Here is a 24,428-nt window from a genome sequence, read left to right as displayed (position 1 = left end):
ATGAGTGCTGTTGTGAGCTTTACAAGAAGCGGAAAGTGGAAGTTGCTAGGCCAACTAATTAATGGTCAAACCCAGAACCAGTACAACATCACATCTTTCATATTCTTCTGGTCAAAATGCCACAGGGACCACCTATCCTCAAGACAGTAGAGAAAGAGACTCTCCATTTTGATGGAAGAGTGGTAAAAAATGGGAGACAGGAAATATGGGTGCAGCTGTCTTTGGAAAGGCAATGGGCTGCAGTTGACTAAGAAGTAAACTTCACCTAGTCTTTGCAAAATACGTTTGATGTAAGAAAATTATGATGTCCTTGACAAGGACTGAATAATTTAAATTTCTGACTACATGAGCTTGGCTATCACAGGTGTTATCGTTCCCACTGATAGTAATTATTATAAATGGTGCTGTATATGCCTATTTTTCTGTATCAGTCGCTTTTTTTGTTTTGTTTTGTTTTTTTGGGGGGGTCATTGGTGATTGGTAAATGGAGATGTGTAGGATGGTAATAAAGACTGTCAGTGAAGACTAAATCCACAGACAGAAACCATAAAATCACAAAATAAGTTTGAGGATAAATACTGTTAATCTGCAGTTACTTTTTAAAAGAAGGAAGATCATTCTTTCTATATAATTGTAATAATATATATCTTTGTTCCCTGTAATTTACATAAACTTTTCATACATATTTCTTGCTTTGAGTCTGCATAAATTTTTTTAAGGACCAGGAATCTGAGGGATAAGTAAGTTAAATGATATCCTTCAAATCATGTAGCTAAAAATGGAGCTTGAAGCACAGTATCTTCTGTCTCTAGGATCCTATACTTTGAATCGTACGACCCTTATAGGCTTTTCTTTCTGAAAAGCACATGAGGAAACAAGAACGAGCAAGGTTAGCCATGTAATTTTGAAAAAGCTACGTGACCTTTTTATCTGGAAAACAAATAAAATGGGGACGATAGTAAGAGTGCCTACGTTGTATAACTGTTGGGAGAATTAAGTGGGGAAGTACAATAAAGTCAAAGAGAATGTTTTCTGGACGTTATCTCATACTTTTATTGTGGCAGTTATTATTAAGATTACATTGAAAAGATAATATGCTCCAGCAGAGTCACTATGGAGTCGGGTGAATCTAGTTTTTATCAGTAAAAATCACTACCATTTTTCAAGGCAAAAAACAAAAAGAAACCCCACTTGGTGAGAACACCTTTTAGACATTAAAATAGCCTGGGAAATTTTTGTTGAACTTGTCCATATACTAGTCACATGTGGAAAACTATGCTATGGAAAAAGCAACTTCCCAAATCTCAGTAATTTACTCCAAAAATGACTTATCTTCTGCTCCTATTAAACACAGACTTAGCTGTGGGTTGTCCATTGCTCTGCTGTTAGATCCTTCTTTATTCCAGGATCTAGGCTAACAGGCCTGTCACTATTTGGGGCACCTTGTTCTTATGGCAGAGGGAAAATGCAAGGACTGAGCCATATAACAGCTCTTTTTTTTTTTTTTAAATGTGATATATGAGTGATGTAAGTACACTCACATCTCATTAGCCCAAGACATATTGTATGGTTAAGTTCAACATCAATGTGGCAAGGATGTCAATTCTCTTACAGGGAGATGATTAAATAATTAGAAACAATAAAATCCTCTACTGCAGTCCAAGATGGGAAACATGATTGAAAGTTTCTGGAGGCAAAAAATATCTGAAATATCTTAAAATACTTGTTTCTCACTACTTAGCACACAAATTCATAGGTGTGCTATAGGTGCTCATTAAATATTAATTGGTGAATTCATGATATAGGCAAAGATTAACTTGCAGCAGACCTTTGCACTATCACCTTTTATCTCCCCTTGCTCCAAATTGAAGAAGCAATGACTAGTATTTAAATTTCAGTTGTTAACCTAGATGTGTATCCAAACATACTCAGAAAATGAATAAAGTGCTCTTTATATGATTGCAATCATAATGAAGGAGAACAAGCTATTACAGGCAATTAGACCAAGTTAAAGTAGTTAATTAGTTCATTCAACAAATAAGCTATTAGAGGTTTCTATGTGCCAGGCAATGAACAAAGTATTTAAAGATGAATAAGAATCAGGTATAGTCCTTGCTCTTAGTGAGATATAGGAACACTTAATCAGGTCCATAGTTAATTTTATAGTGAAAAGTTTTGTAAGGTAATCTACTATTTTAATTTTTTTAAAGATTTTATCTATTTATTTGAGAAAGCAAGAAAATGAGCTGGGGTGGGAGAATATAGGGGGAAGTGGCAGAGAGAAAGGGAGAAGCAGACTCCCCACTGAGCAGGGAGCCACAGGACAAGGGGCTCTATCCCAGGCCCCTGAGATCATGCATGACCTGAGGTGAAGGCAGACATTTAACCATCTAAGCCACCTGGGCCTCCCTATTGTTTTAATTTTAATGTTCCACACTAGAGTGGAGAAGTATGTCTCTGTGAGGGTATATAATTATTTTAGTAAAACTACTTTCTTTGAAAGTAAAGACAATAGTAATTTTTTTCTAATCTTAAAAATAGGAGAGAACATTACACACAGAGATATTTTGAAGAGGCCTCCTAAATCATGAGCAAAATTATCTTTATATATAACAGGAAGCAACTATTTAAAAGTGTATTTGTATACAAGAGTTAGAGTTCAACCTTTAAACTTCACATCATCTTGTGAAGAGAATTTTAAATGCTAAATTGCTTTGATAAGACATATGTATGTACAGAAAAAGTAACATGTAGTGCTTTAATTAGCACTTTCTTCTGCAAAGAGATCATATTCAAGAACTTTCCATTTCCTTTCTTTTTCTTAATATAACCAGAAATAAGTCAGCTATATACCCCAAAGATATCTAGAGACTAATGAGGATGTAGAGTGAGTTCTAGTGGAAACAACAGGAACATCTCCAAACTTAAGCATTAAGCAAATATTGAATATAAGTTAATAAATAAAATTAGAGTTTCCAAAATCTCTTCCTAATTAACAACCTGTTTCATAAAACTGGTGGGGTTTTTGATATTCACAAGTTTTAATGAGTTATTTAAAATCACAAAAGACAGTATGAGGTCGCTGGCAAAACATATAAAAGCATTCTTAAAAGTGGCTTGTTGCTTTAACCATAAGAACTGTTTCTGTGGTAAACTGACACATTTGATTTTTACCAACAGGAAATAAAACACACAATGTTTTTATAAAATTATAATTTGAGGTTATTTACTTAAATTGATGTAGATGTCATTTTGGGAAGTTTATCATAAGTGCCTTTTAAAAAACTATATTTATTTATTCATGAGAGGCACAGACCTAGGCAGAGGGAGAAGCAGGCTCCATGCAGGGAGCCCAATGTGGGACTCGATCCAGGTACTCTAGGATCACACCCTGAGCTGAAGGCAAATGTGCTTAACCGCTGAGCCACCCAGGAATCCCTCATAAGTGCCTTTAAAATAAATGCTTTCTCCCTTCAGATACTACAGAATGATTTTGGAAATAAATATAAAGAAGATTCAAAATTCAGTATTCATCCTGTTGCACGCCAAGACCAAGCGAGGCCTGCACCGGGGGCAGTAACCACAGGGACACACTTAATGTGCCTGCCACCCAGGGGCTGTCCTTTCCATAGCAGCTCAGTTGGGGACTGTTTTTAGTCTTGGGAGATCAAACAGGGTTTTACTCTTTCCAGTTGGTTCTTCTATCTTTCTATTAACAGGGCACTGTTCTGAATCTGAGTTACTTGACTCTTCAGTGGCATTTTTGGAAGGACTTTAACTGTTTCCTTCCTTCTATCTCTGTCCACCTCCTCCAGACCTGTAGTGAAGCCCAATTTAGGTGACAATCAAGAATCCTACTATCTCCCTCAAGTTGCAATGAATCATAAAGCACTGGGCATTACACATATTGTGGGCTATGCTATGAATGTATGTTTTGAGTCCAAAATCAAAATTCTTAAAAAGAATCATATCAGCTACATGAATTAGAGAGTAAACGGGTCACAAATTGCAATGCACAAGGTATGATTAAAAATAAAATATGTCCTTGGGGATCTCTGGGTGGCTTGGCGGTTTAGCGCCTGCCTTCCTCCCAGGGTGTGATTTTGAGACCCGGGATCGAGTCCCACGTTGGGCTCCCTGCATGGAGTCTGTTTCTCCCTCTGCCTGTGTCTCTGCCTCTCTCAGTGTCTCTCATGAATAAATACATAAAGTCTTAGATAAATAAGTAAATAAACAAATAAAATAGGTCCTTAAAAACATCCTACTCAAATTTGAATAAAATTTTATGTTCCCTACTCTTACTGTGTCCTACAGTAAGTAAGTAGTAAGTGGTATTTTTTTCAAAATAAAGTTTGCTTTAAAATTTTTGTAACTTTAAAGCTCTATTAAAGGAACCATTTCATAGATGATATGAGGTCTGGTGAATTAATTTAGACAATCTAAAATAAATAAGTAAAAGAAGCGAGTAGTGTTATGGCAGAAAATTTACATATGATGATAAAATAGTCATATAAACATGCATTTTTGGTGAATTCACACATAGTTCTGGACTTACTTTTTGCTTTAATCCACTAAAGGAATATGGAATGGCCAACAGACACATGAAAAAAATGCTCAACATCACTTGACATCAGGGAAATACAAATCATCAGGGAAATACACATCAAAACCACAATGAGATACCACCTTACCCCAGTCAGAATGACTAAAGTTAACAAGTCAGGAAATGACAGATGTTGGCGAGGATGCACAGAAAGGGGAACCCTCTTACACTGTTGGTGAGAATGCAAGCTGGTGCAGCCACTCAGGAAAACAGTATGGAGGTTCCTCAAAAAGTTGAAAATAGAGCTACCCTGTGACCCAGAAATTGCACTACTGAGTATTTACCCAAAGGATACCAAACAGTGATTTGAAGGGTCATGTGCACCTCAGTGTTTATAGCAGCAATGTCCACTGTAGCCAAAATATGGAAGGAGCCCAGATGTTCATCGATAGATGAATGGATAAAAGAAGATGTGGTACATATATACAAGGGGATATTATTTAGCCATCACTATTTGCAACAAATGGATGGAACTAAAGGGTATTATACTAAGCAAAATAAGTCAGTAAGTCAGGGAAAGACAACTATCATATGATTTCACTCATATGTGGAATTTAAGAAACAAAACAAAGGACCATATGAGAAGGGAAAGAGAAGTAAAACAAGACGAAATTAGAGAGGGAGACATACCATAAGAGATTCTTAACTACAGGAAACAAACTGGGAGTTGCCGGAGGGGAGGGGAATGAGGGCATAGGGTAACTGGGTGATGGGATTAAGGAGTAAATGTGATGTAATGAGCACTGGTATTATATGCAATAGACGAATCACTAAACTCTACTTCTGAAACTAAAAAAACAAAAATAAAAAACAAAAAACAAAAAAAAAACTCCCACAGAAACCAAAAATCAAAAACTAAACCTAAATAAATAAATAAAGGAAGGAAGGAAGGTGGAAGGGTATCTGAGTAAAGTGTATGAAGTTCTGATACAAAATAGAGTCTTATCTTAAAAACGCTGTACTCATCTAAAAAAAGAATAAATAGATGCTTTACAGGTGGCAAATGTGTGAAAGTTTTCTGATATCAAATGGTTTAGAAATCATAGAACTATAGAATTTAAGAACTCATCAATTTTAGGCTCCTCAATTAACAGATGAGGATACTAAGCCAGAGAATTTAAGGAACCAGACTCCAAAGTAACAGATAATTTCTAAAGAACTCAGTTACAAGGCCATGTTTAAAGAGCTATCTTTAACTATCCATCTGTGTCAAAGAATCCTAATAAATTATTTGGAGAAAAGTCAATGTGAGAGTCAGTTGTGATCTATACCAGGAGAATTAGTAATAAAGGTGCTGACTTATGTCAGAAACTGCATAAAATGCTTTCTATATTTGCCGTTAATCCTAGTACCAATGTTCCCATTTGCCTTATTTTAAAATGTTTAAAAGCAAGGATATAAAAACCAAAACCTAATGTCTCTCCTAGTTTACCATTTCTATGACTTCACACTATGCAGCCAGACACGCATAGCCATTTTATAATATTATTTCCAAGTTACCCAATTAGTTCTTTTTAGTCATGGTCACTATTAGTCTTTGTTGCAACCACTTTAAAATGAAAGCTTTAGGTATGAACATAGAATGCAACAAGAAAACATGTGAGACCAAAAAAAAAAAAATGATGGTGATATATATATACATATACTAATGAGGAAAGGTAGCTCCATAATTGTGTCTAAATGGACTCTGTAGCTGACCTACGGTTGTGTCTACGTAGATGTTGGGCAGTAGACTGTGTGCCTGAGGTATGTTTGTCACTAGCGACATTTAACGGATGGAGATTTGAATCATAGGAACATAATGTACAATGTACAGTTGTGCCGTAGAAATGTATTCATTAATAAAACAGGACAGGAGCTGTTCTCATCTTTAGAAACGGACACCCACTGTAGGTATCAGTTCTAGCTTTCTAAAATATTTGTTTTCTGACATATCAGCTTGACTTATATGTTTGTCTGTGATGAGACTGAGTCTCTTTGGGGGGTAAACTCCAAAAAATAGTGAGGATGCCAACTATAAGAGTAATTCTTGTGGGGCAACTAGCCAGGAACATAGTGTTCTCAAAATGCAAAAAAAGTAAATGGCAAATTGCATTGCTACAAAATTTATGAAGCAGGAACCAACTTTTTTCTCTGCGACTGGAAGTTTACATTTCTGAAGCATTTCTGGGCTATTTCAAAGTTTCCTGTGACTATAAGACTCTGGTCTTAGAGAGACCTGTGCTGACAAGCTCTTTTTACCTTTCAGGAAGTAGCTAACCTATAACCACCGCATCAGAACAGGAGCAAGAGTAGCACAGCATTCTGGCTTTGAGAAGATTCAGGGAGAGGAGAGACCAGAGGCTGAAAGGTAAGAGCCCACTTATCCTTGGTGGGGACAGCTGGGAGTCTGCATGTACCTGGGAGCCCGGCAACCAGAATTAAACAGAGGACAGAGGGACAGAAAAGAACATGTCACGTCCTAGCTCTGACTGTTTAACCTTTATGTATAAAAAGGAGACCTGCTGCACTCAAGGTTAAAAGTGTTATGCCTTTGAACTAGTGAAACTGGTTGAGCATGTAAAAGAATTGGATCGTTTTTGGAATATACGGTGTCCATGCCTAAGATCATACTTCCAACACCGAAACTGAAGAAAAACCAGATAAAACCAATATGCTCTCATGAGCTATCTGTTCAAAATTAAAAAAAATAATAATTTTATTTCTAAATACTTGGGATTTAAAAATATTGCAGAGTTACAGGAGATTAAAGGGGTAGTAACCAGACTCTTTAAAAGGTGACTCCAGACAATGGCTCATCCCATGATTCACCCTTCTTGAAATAACTAAGTATGAGGGCATTTTTTCCAGGATGTTAGTCTCTGCAAGGGTGTTAGCTGTTGAAATGGAATGATTCTCATACCAAACCAGGGTAGTCAGCTAGTTTCATACTTAAAATATAGAATTGAAATAGCTTTTTGTTGTTGTTTTATAATCTGGAAAAATCCTTCCCATTTGACTGTTTTATAATCTGGAAAAGTCCTTCCCAGTGACTGTTGGATTTTTTTATTTTTTTATTTTTTTTTAAATTTTTTGACTGTTGGATTTTAACATAATTTTTGCTCAGTAGTGGATTTTTCTCAGATCTGTAATTTTTATTTATAGTCTAGAAAGACCACAACTAGAAATCTAATTTATATTGAAAATTCATGACATAGAACATGTACATCTTTCCCTTTTCTTTTTCCTGTAGGCACTTTATTTTCATTTATTTATATTTTTGCTGTGGCTCTTGCTTTTACTATGAAGTAATGGTAATAGTTATTTTTGTTGAAAAGAATCAACATCTTGTTTTCTTTAAAGCAACTTTTTATTCGTCTGTAAAAATGAAAACTTTGCCTTTGTCATGAGATATAAAAATTTTAATCAAGACCTTAATTAAAATTTATTATTGGTTTACAATGTGGAACATTTTATTGAAATATTGCTTGTATATAATTAAAAAGCTGAGTAATTGAGACAGGCTTTAGTTGTAAGGTTATGGGTTTGGCAGCGTAACACATAGGTCCTTCTACGTATACTTTTCCTGCTTTATGAACACTGCATATCTCTTACATGGAGATTGGGTGTCCTGTGTAGTGTTCTGCATTGGCTGAGCAGAGGCTTTGGGATGAGTTCAGTTTTCTGCAGTTTAGGCAAAGGATGAGTGAGTGGAGGTTTAGCTACCCAAGGAAAAAGTTGGTCCTTAGCTCAGCTGTTGGAACTTGGGAAGCAACCCCTTCTCTCTCTGAGCCTTTCCCACTTAGCTTGGGCTTTAAGGAAGCTCAGAGTGTTGTCAGGTGGTCAGAGAAGGGTAGCCTTTGCCAAAGAGAAGCAGCTTGCTTAGGAATCTCAAATGTAATGGGATCTTGCAAACTGGCTTGTCAACGTTTATGTTCCTTTATTTGTCTTGCCCATGTTGCAAGTTCGTGTGTGGTCCCTTCACAAAGTCTGATTTAAATGTTCTAACATGAATTCAGCTTTTCTACAATCCATCTTCAAGTTGAGTATCCACACTCATACCATATAGCCTGGTATGACCACGGCAGTAGGGAATAATGCTTGTCCTTATGGAGATCCTACAGCTACTGCTAACATTTAAGGATAAGGGTAGCGTTTGGTCATTCTTCAAACTGTCACTTGTCTGATTCAGAAACACAAGGTCACTTTCCATAGGGTAACTATTTTCGACACTTGTAATTTAAGTGACCGCCACTAAATCAAAGATGGCATATTCAGTGAGTTTAAATGTGCAGTAATAAGCATTTCCCAGGCAGGGACAACTGCCAAGGGTTTGAGTTAGATCTCTGCAGCATAGTATCTGAGGAAACTTGCTTTCTTCATCTGAGAACTTGGCTAATACTAAGTCCCTTGTGGGTGGTGCTCAGCGTAGAATCATATAATGACTAACTTTCTGAAGGTGCTGAATATATAAACTGTACTATTTGATAAGCAGCAATTGATAAGAGTTCTAAGGTATGTGGGCTTTTACATGTGAATTACTCCATTTTGTACCCTATTTCCTGATTAACACTATATGGAAATTTGTGTGTGCATGTGCACACACACACACACACACACACCCCTACTTCAGTGCTGGTTTTATTTGCATGGCCTACAACACCATTATGCTTTTTCTAGCTAGTAGTATATCTAGGAAGAAATCTATCGAAGAACGGCCTTGCAACAATTCATGACTTTTTGTGTTATCCTTGAATTTCCAGATTTAACTGATTACTTACTATTCTTTAAAAAAAATGAAGTGAGTTATTGAGTTCAAAGTTTATATAGCCAGGCTGAAAAAATGAACCCAGCATGTTGACTGTTGGATGAAAGCATATAATTAGAGTTTTGCAAATAAGATCGTTTTCAATAGTACAAAGTGAGTTCATGGCATTGTCTCTTCATGGTTATAGACAGTTGTCTGAAACTGATATTCTGTCAATTTCCAAAAAACAAACAAACAAAACAAACAAAAACAAAACAAAACAAAAACAAAAAACCCATTCCTAGATCTCTTTTCCCTTTATCATTCTCTTATGTGTGGCATTTACAATGATTTATTATGGGATTATTTAAGACATATTTTTTCAATAAAACTCATAGCTAATTCTTTATCAGAGGCATAAAATTTATCTAAAATTTAAGTTTTCATTGGGCATTCATTCTCTAATAGTAATAAGCTAGTGAAATTCAAAATTATTCTTCCCAAACTTAAAACATATATATTTTTCTTTTCTGTATCCTCCCCACATATAATTCATTTTTAAACCTTTATTACCACATATATGCTGCTTCCTTGATCCTGTTTTAGCATCTACATTTCTACCTTTACTTCTTTTTTTTTAAATCTCTCATTCCATAATCTCCATGTGACGTGGTGTGACATTTTTTTCAACCTAATTTACAGCTATGAACCAGAGTTTAAATGACATGACCAAGGATGAGGAATATGGCAGAAATTTCACAGGTACTAAGTCCCAGTTAAAAGTATTAGCATGGACCTTGAAAGTGTTATATTTGCAGAATTCTTCTCAATGAATTTTCTTAGCTCTGCCAACATAAAGCAAGCCATGTACCCCCGAGGAAATTGAGGTCCAGAGAGGTGAAAGAGAATTCACTAAACCCTAAAATTGCTCTACATTTCATCTGTTCTGCTTTTCTTTCTTAGAAAATCTTGGGAAGAACTCTTGTGGTAAATTTAAAGAGACATTTATACAGCTTATTTCCCTTATTATTTTTATGAGTGACCTTGACCACTAATTCTTTATAACATTAAGGATGAGAAGGATTATTGGTTTAGGATTACGGAAGTACAACACAATATTTTTGCATCTGTAAAATTACAACATGATTGTACTTCTGAGGTAGATCACCATTCTGTTCATTTTTAGCTCCCTTAGATCAATATATCTTCTACTGCACCAAACTTTTTGTCCCATATTTCATAAACTTAGAAAACTCATCATAGCTTCCTATAGTTTCTTCAAACCCCACCTGGTTAAAATAAGTTTAGTATTAAGTTAAACATGTGATTTGGAGCCATTTTTTATTTCTGAAGGCTAATTCAGCTCAGCGATGGATTAGTGATGGCATATCCCCTTAACCTCCAAAGTAATTTGTTTTTATGTTCTCAGCCTGGAATCATGCCCTCACTATTAATATTTCATACCAATAAGTAAGGGCTTCAATATGCCCATCTGCCGGGCTGGCATAATGCCTGCTATCCATATCTAAATATTGCCCCTAGGAATGAGTAATGATTTTCAGCCTCCTTCAGTTGCCATGGTATTTTTTTCCCTACACAATGCTTAGACTAGAGTAACATATTTCTTTCTTGATCATCACTTGTTTAAGTAACATGTGCAAATAAATTACTTTGTTTGAAAAAGACCAAAAAACTCACAAGCTGTAGGAAATATTTCCATTGACATAAGTTAGACAACATACATAGGCTATTTAAATCGATTTTCATTATTTAGTATATCTCCCCACTAGGATAAAATATGTTTTACATATAAATGTTGGGAAAAATTAGTAGCATACAAAGCCATCTTGATAAGAAGTACTAAAGGATGACAATTTCTACTGAATGGCAAAAATAAGATGGAAAGGGAAAAGTCAGTGTTATGTTGCTGTATGAGATCTCAACATATCCCATTAAGTACCCTTGTGGAATGATCGTTTAGTTATCCTAATAGTATACAGTGGAGACTTCCATGACTTTAAAACACATACTAGGACATTGCAAAATTGGAAGACAGTGGTTGGTCTCCCAAGATCATTATAAGGGATGTGAAACTAGATTTGTAAAATTTCATCATCTGAAGAGTTTTTGTGTTATCTTTTAAGTTTGGGAACAGGAGAGTGGTTTGGAATGTACTGACATCAGATTCAAGTATTAGCTTCTTTATTCTGAGGTACGTGACCTTGGCCAAATTACTGAGCCTTTTGTAACTTTGTTTTCTCATTTATAAAGCATGGGGTAATAAAGGTTTTTGTGGGGATAAATAGAATAATGGTTATAAAAGTGTTAAGTATTAAACAATAAATATTAGCTTATCATTTATTTCTTTAAGACATTTACAAGTCATTTTCATTTTTCTGGGAACCATGCCCTGCCATGTTAATGCTCAGAGTGGAGACCTGAAAGTCTTTGAAAGAACTCAACCCAAGAGGTCACTGCCTTCTGGGGAGTCCACTAGCACCAACCCTTTCCTCTGAAACAAGCACCTTTTGTTTGTCATTCTGTGTTCTTCCTTTCCATCATATTTCATGGAGTTCACCAATCTCATAGTTAGGACACTTACCTGGGTTTAATGTCTTTTCTAAATCAATTTTTGTATAAAGCATGCTTACTTTGTTCTAGACCAATTTTATTTAGGCGGATTATAATATTTGGAGACTTGCAAGTGCTCAATAAAGGCTTCATCATCATTTGCAGTCCATTTATTTATAACAAGATTAGAATGAGGCTTCCTTGCAAACTCAGTTACATATGGCTACCCTATTGACACAAACTGCCTGCTTAAATTGAAGTGGTTGGCTTAAAAAGATGATCATTAAGCACAAGGAAGAAAAGATAATTTACCACCTTATGTAAACAACATTAATTCATTATTCATTTAAGCAGACACTTATTAAGTGTCAAATAAAGACCAGTTACTTGGCTTGAAACTGCAAAGACCAATAAGGCAGAGTAATTGCCTTTGTGAGGCTTTCATTCTGGTGAGCAAAGGTGAGGGTAGGGGAGAGATCAACTCTATACACACCAAAGTGCAGTATTTTTGTTTCAGCAGCTCTAAGAGAATTATGTACTGAACACAAGGATACCCAAAGGGAAAGTGAAACAATTCTACTGGGTAGGCAAGTATCAGAAGTTCCATTATTTTCCACGTAACCTTTGGGGAACCTAGTTCCAAAAGATGAGCAGGATTGAACAGTTGAATGAGGATGCAAGGATTCAGGCATTTGAAACATATAACTTATTGATGAAAGGTATAGCTTATCAATGGTATAATTTTTAACTGAACAAAGGCAGAATCATTATTATACCTGTATACGGCATGAACTCAATATATACAAGAAAATAAAGTAACTGGCCATCCCTTTGGAGGAAAATGATAATTATAAAATGTCACTTTAGCTAGATATGATAATTCCACAATAACTCTTTAATACTCTGCAGTCAAAATAATCTTTTTCTAATAAAATCAGAATTTACAAAGCTTTAGTGACAACTGAGAAATCAAATCTCCTTTCAGCCTTCCTTTCTTTTTTAAAAAAAATGTTTTATGTATTTATTTGAGAGAAAGAGACAGAGAGAGAGCTCAAGCAGGAGGGAGAGGCAGAGGGAGAAGCAGGCTCTCCCCTGAATAGAGAGCCCTATGTGGGGCTCAATCCCAGGGCCCTGGGGTCATGACCTGAGCTGAAGGCAGATGTTTAACTGCCTGAGCCACTCACGTGCCCCTCAGCTCTCCTTTCTTCTTTCCATCCTTTCTGAATAATTCAGTCCCTAAACCATTAGGTGGGGCTAAGCAAAGTAGGCATCCATGTGAAACTGGAGGTTGGAGCTGAATAAAAGTGAGAATGGTAGGTGTTACTGCTGTCACACATGCTATCTGTCTGAACCCTCCAAGAAGGCAAGTCTTTTCTTCAGGCTTTCTCCCCAACTTTCTACCCATAGCAAAAAAAGGCTTAAGTGGAGCATCCATACGATCATGATAGAAAATACATATATAAATATATACTGTAAGTTTTATCTATCTATCATCTATCTATCTATCTATCTATCTATCTATCATCTATCATCTATCTATCATCTATCATATATCTATCATCTGTCTATCTTCTATCATCTATCATCTATGTATCTATCATCTATCCATCATCCATCATCTATCTTCCTAAAAGGGTTCAAAGTATACTTATTTCTATTTTTTAAGATTTTATTTATTTATCTGAGAGAGAATACAGACATGAGTAGGGTGGGGAGGAGCAGAGGAAAAGGGAGATGCAGACTCCTTGCTGAGCAGGAAGCCAGACACAGGTTCCATCCCAGAACCCTGGAACCATGAGCTGAGCTGAAGGCAGGCATTTAACTGCCCCTACTTATACCTATTTCATTTAAAATTTTATCTATTCTTTTTTTTAATCATTATCTGTTATCTATTTGCTTATTTGTTCAATCCCAGTATACATGTATAGTGGTATAAAATTGTTAACCTGTACTTCCACGGGAAACAACTTTTTAAACTGTAGTACAGTGCGTATGTATCATTCCTTTACTCTACTCCTTATAGTTTCTACTACTTTCTTAAGTTATTTAGGTAATTTTTAGTCCCATTCCCTTCAATGAAGTTAGGTCAAGCATCTGTAATGCAAATTTTTTTCATATTTTTATTTTTAATATTTGTGAGCCTTTTTTTCCCTAGATTCCACATATAAGAGAGATCGGACAGCATTTGACTTTCTTTGCCTGACTTATTTTACTTAGCATAATGCCCATGTTGTCATAAATAGAAAGACTTCATTCTTTTTTATAGCTGAATAATATTCCATTACTTATATTCCACAATTTCTTTATTCATTCATCTATTAATGGACACTTAGCTTGTTTGCCTGTTCCATATTGTAAATAATGCTGCTGAACATGACATGCATATATCTTTTGATGTTAGTGACTTCATTTTCTTTGAGTAAATACACAGAAGTGGAATTACTAGATTATATGGTAACTCTATTTTTAATTTTTTGAGGCATTTCCCTGCCATTCTCCATAGTGGCTGCACCAATTAACATTCTAGCCAACAGTGCATGCATAAGAGTTCACTTTTCTCCACATCCCATCAACATTTGTGATTTCCTGTCTTTTTGATAATAGCCATTCTGGCATGTGTAGGTGATATCTCAATATGGTTCTGATTTGCATCTCTCTGATGATCAATGATGGGAAGCATCTTTTTATGTACTTGTTAGTCATATATAAAAAAATTTCTATTCTGACCTTCTGCTTATTTTAATTGGATTATTTGTTTCTTCATTGTTGAGTTGTAGGAGTTTTTTAATACTGTCAGATATATGATTTGCAAATATTTTCTCCCATTTTCAGAATGACTTTTCATTTTGTTGATGATTTCCTTTGCTGTTCAGAAGCTTTTTAGTATAATGTAATCCCACTTATGTATTTTTACTTTTGTTGCTTTTGCTTTTGATATCAGATTTAAAAATTATCACCAAGAACTATGCCAAGGAATCCACTGCCTGTTTTCTTCTAGAAGTTTTATGATTTCAGGTCTTACATTTAAGTTTTTAATGCATTTCAGTTAATTCATTTTGATTTAATTTTTGTATATGGTGTAAGATAGTGGTTGAATTTCATTCTTTGGCATGTGGCTCCCTAGTTTTCCCAGCACCATTTAGTGAAGAGACTGCCCTTTCCCCATTGTACGTTCTTGGCACCTTTGTTGTAAATTAATTGACCAGAGATGAGTGGGTTTATTCCTGAGCTTCTGCTCCATTGATCTATATGTCTGTTCTTACTCCATTATCGTTCTGTTTTAATTACTAGAGCTTTGTAATGTAGTTTGACATCAGAGACCAAGATGCCTCCAACTTCGTTCTTTCTCAAGATGGCTTTGGCTAGTCAGGGTATTTTGTGGTGCTATACAGATTTTAGGATTATTTGCTCTATATCTTTGAAAAATGTTGTGGAAATTCTGATAGGGGTTCCACTGAATTTGTAGATTGATTTGCAGATTAATGACATTTTAACAATACTGAATCTTTCAATCCATGAGCATGGAATATCTTTCCATTTGCTGTGTCTTCAGTTTCCTTCATTAATGTCTTCTAGTTTGCAATATATACCTCTTTCATCTCCTTAGTTAAATTTATTCCTGATATTTATTCTTTTGGTGCAATTATAAATGGAATTGTTTTCTTTATTTCTATTTCTGATGGTTTATTAGTGTATATGCAAAATATCTTTGTGTACTGATTTTGTATAGGCAACTTGATTGAATTTATTTGTGTCAGTAGTTTTTTGATAGAGTTTTTACGATTTTCTATATATATCATGTTATCTGCAAATAGTAACAGTTTTACTTCATTTCCAAGTAGGATGCCTTTATTTCTTTTTCTTGACTAATTGCTCTGGCTGGGACTTCCATTACTATGCTGAATAGGAGTCCTGAGAGTGAACATCCTTGTCTCTTTTTGGGTCTTAGAGTAAAGGCTTTTGGCTTTTCACCATTAAGTATGATGTTAGCTTTGGGCTTGTCATATATGACTTTTATTTTGTTAAGGTACGTACCATCTATAGCCACTTTGTTGAAAGCTTTTTATCATAGATGGGTGTTGGATTTTGTCAACTGCTTTTTCTGCATCTATTGAGATGATTTTTACTCTTCATTTCATTAATATGGTGTATCACATTGATTGATTTGTGGATGTTGAGCCATCCTCTCATTCCTAAAATCATGGTATATGATATTTTTAATATATTGTTGAATTCTGTTTGTTAATATTTTGCTAAGGATTTTTGTATACCTATGTTCATTAGAGATATTGGCCTACAATTCTCTTTTCCTGTGGTATCCTCATTGGTTTGGTGTGAAGAGAGTACTGGCCTCATAAAATGAGTTTGGAAGAGTTCCCACTTCAATTTTTTTTGGAAGAGTTTGAGGATTGGTATTAGATCTCCTTTGAATGTTTGGAAGAATTCACCAGTGAAAACACCTGATTCTAGATTTTTTTGTTGTTTTTGGGAGTTTTTTGATTACTGATTCAATTTCCTTAATAGTAATTATAATGTTCAGATTTTCTATTTCTTCTTGATTCAGTTGTGGAATATTATGTTTCTAGGAATTTGCCCATTTCTTTTAAGTTGCCCAATTTGTTGGTGTATAATTGTTTATAGTAGTCTCTTTGAATCTTTGTATTTCTGTGGTATCAGTTGTAACATCTGGTCTTTCATTTCTGATTTCATTTATTTGAACCTTCTCTTTTTTCTTCATGGCTCTAGCTGAAAGTTACTTTCGTTTATTTTTTCAACCAACCAGCTCTTATTTTCATTGACCTTCTCTATTGTCTTTTTAGTTTCTATTTCATTTACTTCTACTCTAATCTTTGTTATTTCCTTCCTTCTACTAACTTTGGGCTCTAATTGTTCTTTTTCTAATTCCTTAAGGTGTAAAGTTAGGTTGTTTCTTTGAAATTTTTCTTGTTTCTTGAGGTTGGTATCTATTGCTATGAACTTCCTTCTTAGAACTGCTTTTGCTGCATCCCACAAATTTTGCCAAGTCCTATTTCCATTTTTGTTTTTTCAAGGTAGTTTTTTGAATTTTTCTTTTGGTTTCTTCTTTGAACCACTGGTTTTTGTTGTTGTTGTTGTTTTTGTTTTCGTTTTGTTTTGTTTTTGTTTTTTAGTAGCATGTTGTTTATCCTCTGTATATTTGTGAATTTTCTAGTTTTCTTCAGGTAACTATTTTCTAGCTTTGTGGTGAGAAAAAATGCTTGATATTTCAATCCTCTTAAATTTATTAAGACTGATTTTATGACTTAACATATGATCTATCCTGGAAAACATTCGGGTGAACTTGAGAGAATGTGTATTCTGTTGGTTTTGGACGGAATGTTCTGTACCTATGTGTTAAATCCTCAGCTGGCCTAATTTGTCATTTAAGGCCAATGTTTCCTCATTGATTTTCTGTCTTGATGATCTATCCATTGATGTAATCCAGCTTTCTCTGGTTTCCATTTGCAAGGAATATCTATTTCCATCCTTCACTTTTGGGCTGTGTCTTTGCATCTAAAGTGTGTCTTTTGTAGGCAGCATATAGATAGGTCTTCTTGTTGTTGTTGTTGTTGTTTTTTAATCTATTCACAGCTACTTTGTCTTTTGATTGGAGAATTTAGCCATTTATTTTTTAAGTAAATATTGATAGATGTGTACTTATTGCTATTTTGTTAAATGCTTACTTGCTATTTTTGAAGTTCCTGTGAATCCATTTATTTTTCTATTGCTCTCTTGTCTATTCATTTATTGTTCTCTTGCTCTCTAGCATTGTGGTTTGATGATTTCCTTTAATGGTATAGTTTATTCTTTTCTCTTTATCTTTTGTGTATTTGCTATAGGTTTTTGTTCTGTGGTAACCATAAGGTTTACATGTAACAACTTATTTCTATAAGTCTATTTTAAGTTGATAACAATTTAAGTTTGGTCCCATCCTAAAGCTCAACATTTTCATTCTCACCTCATTTTATGTTTTTGATGTCATGTTTTATTTGATTTGGGTAAGAAATATACATATATGAAACAATGAGTCATTATTCTAAAACTTTTAAGTTGTTAAATTAAACATTTTATATAATTTCCATTTCTAGTTAGGTAAGTAACAGAAATAGTACAACAAAGCAAAGGTTATTGGGTTGCATGATGAGCAGATTCAATGTTTTAGGTATTCTGTGGATCAAAGAATGAAGTTAGAGCTTAGGTAGAGTAGAAATACAAAGAAAATCTAAAGCTATATGAGAAATATGTAAAAGAAAGGATTCTAGTGAGAAGGTAGTGAAAGAAATATAATTTTAAAGGGATTTAAAAAGATTATTGTAAAGAGAATCAAATGTAAATGGAGCTCAAATAGCATTAAAGATGCTTATCTTTTTAAAAATAAAATATCTTTTTTGGCTTCTTAATATATCTTTATAGTTTTCCTCAGATATGGTATATGGAATAAATACAGCTATAATTTAAAAATAAGTCATTACTTAACGTTCTCAAATAATTTCAAGAAAATACAAATACAGCCTAAAAATTTTCAAATTAGATCTCAGTATACACTGAAACTAATCCCTTCAAGAAATGCTGTGAAATGGTAAGGGGGAAATTACATAAATTAAGTATCTTAAGTGGTATCATACAGAAAGGTCAAAGGGTTATTTTAATGGAGGATAGAGGAATTCTGACATCCAGCCATGACCCGGTGAGAGATCCTCATGGGTAGGAATAATAGCTCCTTCCTCTTTATTGGATCAATATGTAGTCCCCCGGTGTTTGAAAAAGAAGAGCTAAATAAACATTCCCTGAAGAAATGCATACCAGAATGAATGAAAGTTTCCATTTCATGAAGGCCCTGCTAATAACGTAAATACAGGGACAACTCGGGTACAGAGATTTCGGCTGAAATACCTTAGAAAGTAGCAAAGCTACACAATTACGTTGCTTGGGAATTTACCAAAATTTCATTTATTGACTATGGCCCCAGAATTGTTGGAAAATGTTTATTATTTTAATATATCTGTAAATGAGATTGTTTCCTTCAGCCCACTAACTAGATAAAATATTTCTGTTACTTTTTATTTATTTATTTTTGTCTGCCTTGTATAAATCTACATGAAGATTAGCAAAATTATTCTGCGTTCAACTTTGGAAGAATTTTTCAACATGTGATCATGCTCAATAGGATTACTTGACTGTTTTGTAGAAATATTGCTATCTATTTAATTGGCAGGCTGCTTCTATGTTTCAACTTTTTAAGGAAAATGCAGAGAGATATTTGTATCCTAGTTTAATACATATGCAAGTACATCGCTCTATATATTCACTGGGAACAAATGCCTGTGAAGATGGGTTGTTATATAAATTATGAATATGTTATAAAAAGAGCAGAATAAGCATATTTGTGAATCATAATTTTCATTTATTCAAATTATCATCAAACTTCTCACTCTTAAGCAGCTAAATGCTTTTAAGAATTTGAAATTATTTTCAAATATTGGTATTTAATTATCTTCAATCACATAATTCACTGACTATCCATTGAACAAGTCTCAAGAGACAGGTGTATTTTTTTATCTCTGTGACATATTTATATTTTTATTGGATATTACAAACTACATATGCTAAAGATTAATAAAAGCGAATGTTTAACACAATACAAATGTGGCTTCTTGAGAAAGCATGAGCTGAAGCTCCGACTTTTCATTAGTCATTCTTCAAATTGACAGAAGAGCCTGTCTCCAGTCATTATTTCAGGACTTTCATGGTCTTTTTTTTTTTAACTTTAGCATAGTCTTTTTTCTTTAAGTCTTAATTTCTTCTCTTTGTAAAGCAGAAATAGAGGAACAAAAATTCAATCATATACATGTTAGAGAATTGGCTTAATAGAACTGTAATGTTCCTTTATTATGGTTTCTTAATACAGTGGTATGAATGTGCTTCAAATACAAGCTATTTACTTATTAGATTGTAATGACTTTCAGAAGCTACTGAAGGCAAAGTACTTTTTATTTTTTTTGTTTTTCATTTAAGCCTTTATGTTCAGTGTATGGACGCCATGTGAACTGTCTAGAAGAAAAACCCCTGGATACTTAAGTGGTACTTATCCCTTAGAGTTTGGGAAGAGACATGTAGAAAGATAGAGCCAGAATGAACCTGTAGACTCATCTTGCCAGTGTGCACGTGACGAAAACCAATCTGGGTGGTGGCTGAGATACTGCAACCAGGGCCGGAACGTCCATGACCTGAAGCCTGGCCTCTGGAGACTAACTTCCAAGTTCTTTCCTCTGGAGGGTATCCTTAGGTTTGGTTTATGTAAGTAAAACATCAACTCTTGTTTTTTCTCATGATCAAATACTTTTCCAGGTAGGATGCTAAATGCTCAGGTATCTGAGAATGGTAAATCATGTATGAGCCGTCCTTGGCACGCAATATCAAACCTCAGTGGAAGTGTTGGACATTTGAAGCTTTCACTTCCTGGATTTTTCAGTTACTGGCAAAATGTAGTGCTCATACCGTCACTGCCTCTGCACAGTCCCGCCCAGCCTCCTCCTCTCCAGCTAAGTCACTTGGCAGGCAGGCTTAGTCCAGGATCCAGAGCTGGGAATCTGACCGTGCGTGGGAGGCTTTTGAGCATGTAAAGCCTTCTATTTGGGGACAGAGGATCAAATCACACCTGCTGCTAGTTTGCTCCTGACCTTGAAGATCAGTAGGATGACTGGCTTTGTGCCTTATTCCTCAACTCTGGCTCCCTTCCATTACTCTACTCTTGCTTTCTTGTCTGAATCCCAGCCTTCGTAACTTGCTTTGGTCTCTTCTCTGCTAGATAGTCCCCCATGGGGAAATTCTACTTCCATCTGTTATCTGGATCTCTGCTGTCTGTAGACAGATTTTCCCGTGACTGACTGCCCACCTGCCTGCCTGGAATTCCTGACCCTCTTAACCTCTGTTGGATCTCTCTTGCTTGGTGACATTCCGTACAGCCAGCTCTTGCCTAGGGCCATGCTTCCTGCACATTATAGTCATTTTGGGCCAGACTTTCTCCTAGCACCAGCAGCTACAGCTGGCACCCAAGGGACTGACTTTCCCAGGGAATAGATAAAATTTCAGGTTCTGGACACTAGTATCTCCCTTTTTTTTTCTGCATGTAATGACACTGACTACATCCCAGTAGCTTTTCCAAATGCTTTCTTTTGTCTTTTTTAAACAATAGCATTTATTTGTGAAACAATAAGGAGCATAATATTTTACCTTGGAACTAAGGAGATTATGCTTGTGGGAGCTGAACCATGAGAAATGATTATACAAAAATAAACACACACACACACACACACACACACACACACATACACACAAACTTTAAACCAGCCAAATCAGTACTTTGGTTTAAAAAAATCCCAAATCTAGCGCACAGAGATATTTTACAATGGGCCTTCCCAGTTAGCCAAAGAACTGTAAAATTAATTTAAAGCAAACAACTATGTTTGCAGTGCTGGAAGCATTATGAACAATCGTGCAGAAGCTGACTCATTTGCAGGAAATGGGGTTTCGCCATGCATTAACAACTTTGAGAACCACATAATTTGGTTTGATTTTAAAACTGAACTCATCAGTTTTGAGGGAGGTCTGCATTTGGCAAAAGTGCATTTTTCTAATAGCAACGTCTTTTTTTTTTTCTGCCTAAAGAGATCAAATAACTGTTTTTTTGTTTTTTTTTTTCCTTTTCCCCTCTCATTTGATGTGAAGAATTTAAAGTCTCTCATGGAATTTTCCCTGTGACTTTATGAACAGTTAATCTGTTAAACTTTTTATTCTAACAATATTTGAGGCTAAGGATTAGGAAAGAGTTCTTGAGGGGAAAGGCAAGAAAAATTGGTGTTCTGTTAACTTCTTTGCAACTTGAGTTCTGGAAGTGTTCTGGCTTTCATTTTCTCATTCTGTGAAATTGTGGGCTTGGGGATAGGAGGGAGGAAGGAGATGAAATGTCTTCCAATTCTAACTTACCAAGATTTAGGGAGTCAGGGAAGTACTTGGAATGGAACCTATTCTTTAATGGAATCTGTTTCTTAGAGCAGCAAACAATCACTCTTCCATTTTATCTTTACCTAGTATTCCTGCAATTTCTGTTTTTATACTCCCTCACTTGAGACCACATGAAATTATATTAATATCTTTAATTCCATACATTGGGAAGAGAGTGGGGGCAGGGGGGACTTCACATTTTAAGGAAATTGAAGAAGTTGCAAAGTTCACTGCTCTGTCAACTCCTCTGGAAGCCTGTCTTGAATGGCAAAAAGAATAGTGGATCTTGGGTCAAAGGCCTTGAGCTTTGGGTTTGGACCTAGCTTCCCTATTCATACAAGTTTTCCTGAAATTTTAGCCAAGGCACTTAACCCAATTTCAGTTACTTCTGTAAAACTGAGAGAATATAATTTGTTCCTTTTCTCATTGAGTTATACTAACTCAGATGAGAAAGAGTTCTAGGAAGAGTATTTTATAAACTGCAAAAGCTTATATCAACATAAAATATTTCATTATTTTTCCCACAGAGTGGAATCGCCTAATCCTCATTAAGGTAGCGCAATGTTACCTAAAAGACTTTTTTTAAAAACAATTTTCTGCAAGTTCCCTATTAAATAAATGAAAAAAAAAAAACTACCTTCATGTATTTATATTACCAGTGTCAGGTTCTTTCCACATTGGCCTTGCTATTTCCATTTTGCAATTGAAGAGACAGAGCCTAACCACATTAAATCACCTGCCCAAGGTCATAGAGCTCCTAAGTGGCTGAGCTATGATTCCAAGTCTGCCTAATCTATGATTTTTCCACTAGGATGCCGTGCCCTTTGGTTCCAAGGAATATTGAGACAAGTATCTATGCTATAATACGTACCCACGGTAAATGTACCTGCAGTGATTTCGGCCATTTTCCACAAAGAGTGTTCTGATAGCATCTCTAAAGCATGACACTCATTGGATAGTCTCTTCTCCAGCTTTTCATTGATTTATTTGGTGCTGACTCAGATTATCCACCAGCACTAAGTGGAATCACGATTGAGAGAAGACCGGCACTAAAGGTAGAAGCATTTTTAGAAGGGTGGGCTAGATTTTCACAAAATTATCCAGAAGGGGAACATGGTTTTTACTCTCTTGCCTGGGGCCTAGTATGCACCCCTTCTCCCTTAAGGTCTTTCTTTCTTTTGAGAACTGATCCTCAAAAGGCATCTGTTTTTAATTTATTTATATCTTAGAAGGAAGAAATTCAGTTGTTAAGCAAACCTGCCCTGGGACTATTCATTACCTATAATTTGGACTGCAATAATTTGTCTCTGGATAGAAGAATTTCACAATCAAAGAAGTGGGAGAGACCTTTCAAGTGATATGTGTGTACTTGTGCGTGATTTTTGGAAAACAGTGGGCCCTTCAACAATAGCTGGGCGCTAGCAAAGGGAGAGAGATGAAAGTAACGTGCACTGAACAGTAACTTTTTTAGTAAAGGAGTATCTATTGAGCCAGCCACTTAACATAAGCTATTTCAAAGTATTTTAATATTTATATTTATTTTGTACTTTAAGCTTTCGAGTGTGTTTCCACATATATATCCACATATAGATTATAAGTCTTTGCCATGCCCCTGTAGTCTTATTATCCCAATTCACAAAGGTAAAGGACTTGTCTAATAGATGAAAAAATGGTCAGTGACACAACCAAGTCTTCTGACCCCAAGGTTTGGATTCCCATCAGTGTCTCAAAGTCAATTCAGTAACGCAAGTATGACAAACAACCTAGGGAACTGCACCAAGTACCTCAGGAAGCCAGGGCTGAAGCTGGGTTAATTGACAGTGAAAGAAGAAACAGAAGAACTTTGCCTACTTGAGGCATTTTTTGGTGGGCTGACTTCAAAGGCAGAAGCTGGAGGCATCATGCTGTTTCATTTATGGCATAGGAATCGGGGGTTGAAATATATTCATTTACAAATGAAAAAGAGGAATGATTTCACCGTGTGAAAGTGGCACCTACTCCCCTCGATAAGCAATCTTTGCTATCACTGGGGAAACAAACAGACTTTCTATGAGTATGGTCTTGCCTAATTACTATTTTCAGTTCTACTAAAATCAAAAATTAAGTTTTCATTCAGACTTATGAGAATTTTATGTGTGGCAAAGCAGTGAATTTTATGTTCCGTTTGTTCATCTATTGGAGCACCTACACTTGGACTGGCTGGATAATAGAATAATTCTATTTATTAGTGAAATCTAGCGATAGCATAAAGAAAAATATATGTCAGATTTTTCCTGGGGTCATTTATGAAGCTTATGAGGGCTATGTGAATCCTTAAGAATCATATAAATTATTCAAGCAGAGAGCCAAGGGATTTCTTATTTGTGCTGACTGAGAGGGAATAAGGCCAGAAGGGGCACTTCACTGCTTCCTAGGATGAAGCTCACCACTTCCATGAACGAGGCTCACACTCAAATGGTCACTTGGCTCCTTGGTGGGCTTGTGCCACTCTTTATCCTCCCTGGG

The 24,428-nt window shown here is 35.4% G+C and overlaps 1 protein-coding gene and 1 long non-coding RNA gene across 4 annotated transcripts in view; one reads left to right on the top strand and one right to left on the bottom strand.

Moving 5' to 3' along the window:
- Positions 1–24,428, bottom strand: part of KCNH7 (potassium voltage-gated channel subfamily H member 7) — a 474,114-nt gene that overhangs the window by 183,254 nt on the left and 266,432 nt on the right. The gene's annotated exons all lie outside the window — the stretch shown is intronic.
- The window catches only part of LOC140624467 (uncharacterized), a 74,618-nt gene continuing 56,999 nt past the window's right edge, over positions 6,810–24,428 (top strand). For both annotated transcript variants that reach the window (XR_012023940.1, XR_012023939.1), the window contains exon 1: positions 6,810–6,953. This is a non-coding gene — a long non-coding RNA (uncharacterized lncRNA). The remainder of the gene's footprint in view (positions 6,954–24,428) is intronic.

This window comes from Canis lupus, chromosome 34, assembly GCF_048164855.1.
Source record: "Canis lupus baileyi chromosome 34, mCanLup2.hap1, whole genome shotgun sequence".
Taxonomy (NCBI): Eukaryota; Metazoa; Chordata; class Mammalia; order Carnivora; family Canidae; genus Canis; species Canis lupus.
Note: the sequence above shows the minus strand (reverse complement) of the source record. Positions and strands in the feature narration are given on the sequence as shown.